This window comes from Haplochromis burtoni, unplaced genomic scaffold (assembly GCF_018398535.1).
Source record: "Haplochromis burtoni strain Fernald_Lab_line unplaced genomic scaffold, NCSU_Asbu1 Contig_590, whole genome shotgun sequence".
Taxonomy (NCBI): Eukaryota; Metazoa; Chordata; class Actinopteri; order Cichliformes; family Cichlidae; genus Haplochromis; species Haplochromis burtoni.
Window position 1 is genome coordinate 221605 of NW_024582951.1, and position 10577 is coordinate 232181.

Consider the following 10577-nt stretch of genomic DNA (forward strand, 5'->3'; position numbering starts at 1 on the left):
CCAACACACACACTAAGCAACTACTCAGTCCTCCATGAACTTTATCTGAAAGTACTGGAATACAAAACAAGGACAGGAATATTGATGTGAGGGAAATGAAAGGCTGCATACTGAGCTGGTTAGCTTACTGACCGATCTAGCCCATAGTATGTTTTTCCTTTCATTGACCCAAACTGTATATTGACACAATGGGAATGCTGTAGGATGGCGCTTCTATGGTGCTGCCACGGAACAAGGCCATAGAAAGTCCTTACTCCATCAGTAGGACCGATATCAGCTTCTTTTGGGCAAAAGGATGAGGAGAGCCACAGGAGAGCTAAAAAATTATCTCCAGCAGGACACTGGTCTGAATGTCTCTGACCAAGCAACCAGAAACAAACTTCATGAGGGTGGCCAGAGGGCCCGATGTCCTCTAGTGGGCCCACTGCTCACTGGCTGGCACCGTGGAGCCCAATTGGCATTTGCCATAGAATAACAGAATAAGCAGGTCTGCCACTGGTGTCCTGTGAGAAGCTGTGGAAAATGTTATTCTGCCTGTATCATTCAGCATAACTGGTTTCATGGTGGGTCAGTGATGATTTTTCACTTAGATTTTTGCGGTATCTTTACATTCAGTCCTGTGTAGGTGATCCATTTGTTCCTTACACATTATACAGCCCATATGAGTATAGCTCTCCAGCATGACTTTTTCCCCCATTGAGATCTGATATGTGTTCTAAATTCCTTTATTTTTTGCAGGAGTGTGTCATTTAAAACCTTTTCCCCCTGATTAGCATCACTGAGAAATATAGATACTTCAATATAACTTAACCAGCAATAAAATAGTTGTAAAGTATTAATATACATTCGTAAAATAGAGTACCCGTTTGTACTTTGTAACCAAATTTGCACATAGACTCAGCCTTCATTACTCAGACCCTTAAACACCACCAGGGCTGGGGCTGAAAGAATAGAAACACTATCAGATTCTCCCGTGTCTTAATCATAGAGTTGTGATATTCATAAGTCCATTAACTTACAGTCTGCATTTTTTGTTTGTTTTTGTTTTGCTGTCTTTCTTTCCTGGCTTCAAATCATCTGCTCTGCTGACAGTACACTTATTCATAACTGTGATCGGTCCGATGCTGCCAGCACCACCCCAATCACCCCTTGCAAACGTGCAGGGGAAACCTCGGGTTAGCTTAGTGTGCTAATAACCAGCTTTGTGTGACCACTTATCCTGATTGCCAGTGTTAAGCCAGATAACAGAAGGATACACTGCATATTTGAATACATTTCATAATACAGGGCTCAGGACTAGCTTCCCTGCCATCAGACTTCTAGATTAGGTAGCAGGTGTGGTTTTAGCTCAGCTGCAGGAAGTCAGGTGGGGCAGAGTAGTTCAGAGAGCCGTGCCAGGTGGATTAATTGGTGCACCAACTGTGTGTTTTCTAATCAACTTGGTGCGCTGGGGCCTGAGAACACACACACACACACATAGACACACCTAAAGAAACGTCGCAATTAATGCCGCCTCATCTACTGTATGCTCAGTTGAAAACACTTGAGTTGTTATCCAAGTTGAGTGCACTCTGGTAACACTGGTCAAGCACCACTGGAGCACACAGTTTTGTGTTTGTTTGCTTGCTGTCCGGCTCAGTCTCCACCACAGGGGTAATGGGGTCTTCTGCTACACAGATGTTTTGGGTTTGGTCCACTTTATTTTAGATGAATTACAAGCTAAGTTGTCACACAATGCTCTCTTCTCTTATCCCTACTGTGCTCCACGCCTACTTACACAAAGATGGAGGCAGCAGTGGGGAGAAAAGACAAAGGAACTAGCGTGGCCATAAATGACAGCAAAATGCAGTAGAGCAGCAGTGTCAAACATAAAGCCCAGGGGCCAGAATTGGGCTGCCAAAGGCTCCAATCTCTGCAAATGTGAAGCAGAGCATACATTTTGTGCTTGCAAGTGTATTTTTACAGGTTTTGCAGCTTCTTCTACTGATAAAGCGCTATACAAATACAGGCCATTTTTACCATAAAGAGCTCCCCCCACAGCCATTTACATGTCACCAAAGTAAAAAAGTAATGCAACAATTAATAAATAAACAAACAATTAAATGACAGAAAAATCAATTTTTTTCACTATCTGCTTTAAAATGTATGCTTCTTAAAGTGGTTTCACAGCCCAAAGACAGATTTCATTTAGTACAGCAGCATTTGTTATCATATATTAAAAAAAGACATGTATTGAATAAATTCCACTTCTTTTTTATATTAAATTATTTTAGGCATTAACTCTTTCTCCGTATGTATCTGGAAGTACGACAGGATCTTAGCTCGGTCCACACCCTCTATTGCCTCCCCGTGTATGAGGAGAGGAGCGTGTTCTGTCTTTCTGGACCTCCAGCATGACCAAAGAGGTCATTGTGGATTGCAGGTGTTCAGGATGAGCTTGTTGTCTAAGCACCACTTTGTCAAGTGTTGGTACATCCTCTCTCATCATTATCCGATACGAGAGACACCACTGTGGTATCATCCGCAAACTTCATGACTGTGTCAGAGTGAATATGGCCAGGCTGAGCACACAGCCCTTTATCTAATGTTCCATAGAAAACCTCACGCTCCTATACAACATTAAACAACTGTTTTTTACAGCGTGGCTTAAACAAGCTTTAAGCTTGGTTGAAAGCAGTCAATATGAATTTCCATGTCACTAGTAGCCATTTTGAACAGCAATGACAAACAATATTGACTTGCTGATGTGCTCCTCTGTTCGGTCTCCACAATGCAGAAAGAATATGTGTTGTTAAGGGCTCGTAAACTGTAAACAACCAGTTATATAATCAATAAATGAATATAAAACAACTGAAGATTGCTGGAGCTCCAAAGGCATGTAAATGACAGATATATTAAAGGGAATATTAAAATGCCATACAGAAGACTTCTGCATTGCAAATCCTCTCTTGTTGCCACTCACCTTTTTTTTGGTAAACACGACGAGTCGTCCTCATGTCCTCATTTTTCTCATCATGTCCTCGCCTCTGACTTCCTCGAGGAGGGCTCATTGTTCTGAAGTGATTGGACCTTAAAGGAGCAGACTCTGTATATGAGTTTATTTGTGTTTGACACAGAAAGCAGGGTGGATGAGGGAGGAGGAGCATTTGTGATGGCCCCATCTACCGATCTAGATTCAATTTCTATGCAAATTTGACGACTTGTTGTGGAAGAAGCTGCCTTTGTCTTGCGTGGGCAGTCGAGGCCGGCTTAAGGTGTCGCAACGCTCAGGAGCCGTGTGTGCACGGGCAGCGAGTGTGCTCATATTTTCCCCAACTGACAAACTTGGCGTGTGATGCATTTTGGTGCAGCAGCTAGCAACTGGAGGGCGATACTTTACGCGGTGGTGACAAACAGCTGCAGGGGAAGAATCACACCTAACTGGTGGAAGAGGCCAGCAAACTAATTGTGAGTCTGTGGGGAAATGTTCCTCTCAGCCAATGGGGCAGAAACCTGAGCGCTCATATTTCTTGGTCACTATATCACCCCCCGCCCCCAAGCATCATTCACGTAACAAATATCACCATCTGCCTGTTGCGGTGTTTCTCAAAAAAGCAGCCTGGGCCCTGCGCCTTCCATCAAATGCTACAAGGGGACAGTGTGCACACTGCAGTTAGTGGTTGTTTGCCATGATGGTTAGCTGTTGTTGTTGTCCATAAAAAATAGTATAGAGCAGCTGAATGAGCACAAATGCAACAGGCGCCGTGTTTCCAGGCTGTACCAACCTTGAAAGTGGAAGAGAAAGCTGCTCCAAGATTTTGAAAAGAAAATATAAATAGACAGCAAAGACATTTTCCCGCCTCGCATTTTCATTCACTCTCCATCCCTCACACACACGCCCACTTATACATGCTTACAGAAGGGAACTTTGTGTGAGTAGAGAGAAGTGCAGTGACCCCCATTTCACTTACGTGTTCCTGGATTCGGACGTAGGGTGGGTGGGAGGAGAGCGTATGCAATATTGCCTACAGCTCCAGTAATCCGCTGCTCTGCATTTGTTATGTGTGATTCTGGTGTGAGCAGAAACTACCTGTGTATTCTGTGGGCAAGGCTGCATCACACCTTCAATAAAATCTTCCTTATCGCTATGCAAACATGCACTGAAGAAAAGTTTTGTAGTCTTGCCATCACGGGCAAGCGAGCAGGGCCAACTCCTCGAGTTAATTATGTGCTCAGATGGTCTCGCTGACACATGGTACTGTAGATCAGTGGTACTCAAAGTCCCGCTTGGGGGCCACTTGCAGCCTATAAAAGACTTCTAAGAGGTCCTTGAACATTTTCCAGGATGAAACAACCCCATCTTGGGCTGCTGAACCACCTCCTACGTCCATGAAGACGGCAGGATCTATAATTAATGTCTGATAACTTCATCTGCAGTTCCAGTGATTTCATTACCCTTCTGGAAGCAGTTCTCCCTAAAGAGGGTCAGTCTTCAAGTAATAATCCGTTGCATCATTATTTTAACAAATTTCTGTTTTTCTACACTTCACTGCTGATTGCACGATGAAGCTAATTCAATTAGCTCTTCTAAGTGCTCTCAAGTCATTACTTGGAAAGATTTCCTGGGAAAGTGATGAGCTGAATGTTTACAGAAAGAAATGGCAGCAATTTAAAAATGAGAAGAATGGGTAAGTGATCGGGCAGGGTTTTCTGTGGGCTTCCCCATAGAAAACTCATACGGGGCCCTGACACCCCCCCCCTCCCCCCCGCCCCCACAGTCTAATGGCATTCTTCCTGGCACAATATGTAAAATAAGGAAACACCTTGTTATACATAATATTATATATGAACATGTTTTAATAGACCGTCAGAAGTATGAAGCAGGCGATTGATTCCATCCCAGAGTAAAATCAAAGTCTTACTGGATCTTGTAATACGTCAAAAGAACTACAGAGGGCAAATTTACCAGATGATATTCAAGTTACTACAACAGAATAACTTGATTTTTTTTAGCTAATTGTTTCAAAGTGCCATGTATACATTTGCCTAGCAATTCAAAGACCCTGGTTTAAGCTTGGGGCTTCTGGTGTAAAGACCCGTCAAATCACCCGCCAGTTGGTGGCACTGGGCCATGCACTGTGCAACTTACATGCACTGGGCACGAGGACTTCAGTACTCGTGCCCAGTGGGTGGGCTTGCTGACTGTGGCCCCACATGGAGCCTCAAGTGGGCATGTTTGCTGGGTGCCTATAGTACTCATACTATAGTGACTTGTCAATGTCAAGGTAGGCCACACTGAAGAATATTTTACACAACTGTAAGTTACACATCCAATAAACTAAGACTACAAAATAGTGAATTGAGTCTCCAAAATAATTAGGAAAGTGTTTATTGGGTTATTTAACAGCCACTGGAGTCACCTCTTAGAATTATTCCTGGTTATTATAAAGCACTTTTCAGACTCGGTGTTTATATCTCTTTTTTCATTTCAAGTCCATGTCATAAATAAAGCCAAATATCCTGAATAAAACAGATTTAAGGCCTCAAACAGGCCTCAGCTCACTTTCAGACTGGTTGGCAACCCTGCTTAGGAAAAAGGTTCATTATCTGACGGGCTGATCAGTCTTTGCATTGTGCTGCATTAAACTGATTGCTAAAGTCTCTGTCAACAAACTTACAGACTAGTCAGTAAGTTATTTGACTAGTTGGTGGGCGGTTGCAAGGAGGTATACAGAACTGCACTGAAAACCTTCTACCTGAAAACCTGAAAACTAGCAGATTGCCAAAATTGCTTGCAGTTTGCAACTACATTACAAATCAGATCGTTTTTACCCTCAAAGTTTTACTCTTTTACTCTGAAGGAAACCCATCTTCATTTTATATTTGCATTGTCCGTCAAGTGGGTTTATTGGTTCAACAATCCTCTCGCCAGCAGGGAATACTGGTCTTGTGGCTTGTATGACTGAAACTAAACAGCCAGTTTGGAAGGACCCCAAGAACACATGCTCGAGTGAACAATGCTTTGATTGCAGAATCACTACAGCTCTGCCTCCACCAAACCAAAACAGAAAAATACATCTCAATATGTTTCATACTGTACAATCTGATTAGGCCAGAAAGTGATATGTATGAGCCATAAAATTATGGGCCTTCATTTCCGTCATGCAGATAGAAATCTAAGAGGGATGAAATGCAAATTACCGAAGCAGTAAATGTGTGCCGTGTTAGTGACACGCCTGGATGAGCGAAATTCCCCTTAATGTCATGCATTAAGAAACAAAACAAATAACCAAAGATGTACTGGAGCATAAAATTAAAGTATGAAACATACTCTGACACCCTGAATATAATTTTTTTACACAAAAACCCAGAGTTGACCATGACAAGTAGATTGGATTAACGGGCACAATTAAAGAGAGGAGGATAAGAAGTGATGACACATTCAGCAAACCGCACATAATACTGATTCAATATTCTAAATACATAAACTTTATTTTAATGCAGACATGCATTTTGAACCTTTGCACTAATTACTTCACTTCCTAAAACAGAAATTGGGATTCATTTTAAGTTTAATTATCTGTGCCCTTGTTTTTCGTACAGTTTGATGTTTACTCTGCTGAGAAAACAAAACACCATCAGTCTTCATCATTGCCAAGCAGAGCATACCACAAAACCTCTCTCATTGCCAAGACGATGAGAGCAGATGATGAGCAAAATCTTTTATTATTTTGGAAGACTTCTCTTTGATGTGGCTTTAAAAAAAATCCAGCTTTTCTCTAATGATTGTGCAGATGTAGAAATACACTTCAAAACTGGGAGTGCTTTGTTTTATCCAAGGTGGTACATGAACTTTAACGCTGAAGTTAAAAAGAAAGAAAAATGACATTTTAACAGCTGAAAATACACCAAAGAAGACATGCAAAGCACAAAAAAAGAACTAAATTAGCACAATCAGGTTCCAAACACACCTGCGGAAGAAGAAAGAAAATCCTCTCTTGATCGTTTTGTTTCTTTTCAATGAGACTTTTTGCACTGCTGCGATTTTGCCCACCAAGAACTTGTATTTTTTTTAATGCAATCTGCTTCTGTCAATCATTTTAAAAGAAATTGCACATTTTCCTCTAAAATCATCGCCATCTTGCCTTTCAAGTCTCTCAGAAACTGTAAAAACTCAAGAGTCTCCAGTATTGGCGAATTAAAATCACGCCGCACCGTTGATGGCTGTTTCTGAACCACTCAGAGCTGTTAACCTCGTTTCATTCTCGGGATTAATAAGCATCAGAAGAAGCAAAGCCTCTCAGGGTGCTGCTGAGATCTTTGGCTCAGTGGAAGATTGCTCTACGCTCTCTTTCTCCCAGCTGCCTCCCTTTCTCGCTGGGTGTCTCATTACAGTGGTGCAGCACCAGGTAGGGTAGAATCTGTTGGAATAGCCACCGACGGTCATTTTTAAACCTCTCTCTCTACTTCTAGATCTGTCATCATACCACACAGGGAAGGCATTTAAATAAAAATCTAATTAATAGACTGACTTTTATTGGCCTCTATCTAGATATAGATATTGCATCAGGGAGCTTCTAAATAATTAGCACCTGCACCTAAGGTAGCTAGGATAAAAGATATGATTAATCACCATGCATAGCATGCATGTGCAGCTCACATCTTTGGTTAAAATGTCTTTAAAAATACATGGGGTACAGGAGATGTGAGCTTCTTTTTTAATATTTGCAGGCTTCATTTTGTGCTCGACGATGACAGGAATCCAAGGCAAGGTGATACGATCATTAAGTTTCACAAGTTTGCTCGTAAAAATCAGAAACTTCAAAGCCCTCCCACGGGGCACCAATTTCAGCACTGCTGCTACTTTTAGATTCCTCACTGGGAGTTCTGTTATGACCATTTGTGCCTCTACGGTGTGGACTGGATCCTCCTTTACTACGTTAGAACACCATCCTTTCATTCTGAATTTTATTTTGTGTAAGAGGATGAAATTGCAAGGAGTTCTGTCTGGCGAGTAGGGCGAACGTTGTGTGGTACGGCTAAAAAAGCCCGCTATTTTTAATGTCACGCTATAGTTCAGGACATTTCACCATGTGTCTATACTGACAGGTGCAAATTTGAAGTAGAGTCATTCTTTGCAGACTGAACTATCCCACTCTAATTATAATAACTGTTAATGACAAAATATGAAAAAACATTTTTTTGTATGTGCAACTCTGAGTTTTGCTACAGTGGGATATCTTTAGCAAAGTTTGCTAAGCCTAACATATCCAACTGTCTGTCTGTGTCCTGAAAAGTGCTTTTTGATGGCCAGCAGGAGGGGACTCCTCTGGTTGTTTCCCCCAAATCAGAATCAGAATCAGAATCAGAAAGGGTTTATTGCCAGATGTTGAGCAGGTTTACAACATTAGGAAATTGCTGCGGTGCTTCAGTGCAACATACTGTCATAAAAATATAAAAATAAGAATAAGAATTAAAAGTGCTAAGTGGATAGATATATACATGATATATACATGAGTGCGGGTGGTGATCAGTGCCAAACATGGAATGATGCAGTGAACACAGCGTAGGGTCATGTGCTGCTCTGAATTCCTATCCAATTCCAACATTTAAGGAGTTTTCACACAGGAAGTGATTAGCTTATCTCACATTGTTTGGCGCTAGCAGTCGTTCCCTGCTCCAGTTGTCTGGGCGATTATCTAACCTACTGACCAATCACGTATCACCGATCAACACCATCCTTCACTCTCACTGGTAGTTTCTAAAGTTGCTTGCCTTCAAGGTAAAAAAAGCTTATCTTGGTACCCGCTCACTTCACAAACCACCAGTTATTTTGCCCATCCAGAGTACTGGAGTCAAGAGTGATGGTAGCAACTTAGGACCCCATTATGACTTGCAAATTACAAAGCTGATGTTAAATTAACATAAACTCTGCAGTCTCAAGCTACTGTTTCTGCTGGACACTTCACCATTTTAATGATACATCAATACAGATGCTCAGAAATTAAACACAGATTATCACAGATTAAACCGAGGAAGCTTTTGCAACAGTTTAAAAAGAAAAAACTCTTTCTTTACTCCAGATTTTGACTTCTTCTCCCCCTGTACCAGGAGATAACAGGAGTGGTGATACCTATCGTTCAAGAAAATATTGCAGCAGATACCTGGAGCAGAAATGGGTGTATAATGATGTCACTGGTGGTGTGTGAAGGGACAAATGTGGTGGTTATACTGAGATCCCTATAGGCTTCAGTTGTACTCCGTTGTGAATATGGATACCTGGAGAGTGGAGACTCAATGGCCCAGTAGTCGATCCTGTTATACTGATATAGCATCCACTGTCTGGGGTACGTGTGTAGTTAGGGTTAGGGCTAACAGACTAGAGCTAACTGTCCTTAGCAAACCATTAGCACCCCATTATGTCTCACAAATGGCACCATGTAACAAAGTTGAGGTCAAATTGCAGTGGAGTCAAGACCCTAGCACAGGGGTCGGCAACCTGCGGCTCTTTAGTCCTTATAGTGCGGCTCCGCGTGGTTTGGGAAAATAAATTAGAAGTATTTAGCTGAAGTGTATTTTATTTATGTTAGTTCTTTTTTAACTTGTAGTTCTAAATTGGAAGATTATTGTAATATTGAAATATAAAAATAAAATTATATTCTATTATTTTTCATTGCTCAAAATAAGCATCACACTTGCGGAAGACGGTATACCCGCCTAAATGCCGTGCATTTATCGAGACTTTCAACCCCAGGTAGGCCAATTATGGATCTTCGGATCCACATTATGTCAGCAGCTGTTCTCCACCATGAACTATGTTAAAAACAAACACTGCTCATGTCTCACAGATGACAGCTTACAGTCCTGCGTAAAGATGAAAGTGACTTCGTACAGCCCCGATTTGCAGACGCTGTGCGCAGAGGTTCAGGAGCAGCAGTCCCATTGTAAACATACCACGGCAGACCCGACGATGTTTCCATGAACATGCTTTTCAGCATCTCTTTATTGACCACTTTTCACACACGGCTGCTTTACGCACACAGCCGGCTGTAGGTTTTCAGCTCACAGCCCGACATATACCAACAACAAGCAGAGATGGGCAGTAACGCGTTACTTGTTACTTGTAACTTGTAACGCGTTACTGTAATCCGATTACTTTTTTCATGTAACGAGTAAAGTAAGGGATTACTATTGCAAAAACAGTAATTAGATTACTGTTACTTTCCCGTAGGAACGCTGCGTTACTGTGTTACTAAAACCGTGATGTTTTTGCGAGAATGTCTCATAACAGTGACGTAAGCAAGTGCGATGTTCGTGAAAACCATTGACTGTAGAAAACATGGACGACGCGACAGCTCCCCAAAAATGAAGCCAAAACGTCTCTATCGCCCCCTGGTGTCTGGCTGCAGTATAGGTCATAAACCCCGCCTCCTCCATGTTGGCGGATGGGACTTGGGTCAGACTAAAATAAATTCTCCTCCTGGCTCCTTAGATAATTTTTTTCCAAACATTCTTTCTTTTGTTATCAGTAGTTCTCATCATGCTGATTGATGTCCAAGAGGTCTCCTTTCCCATAAGTTTGATTCTAATTCCTACCG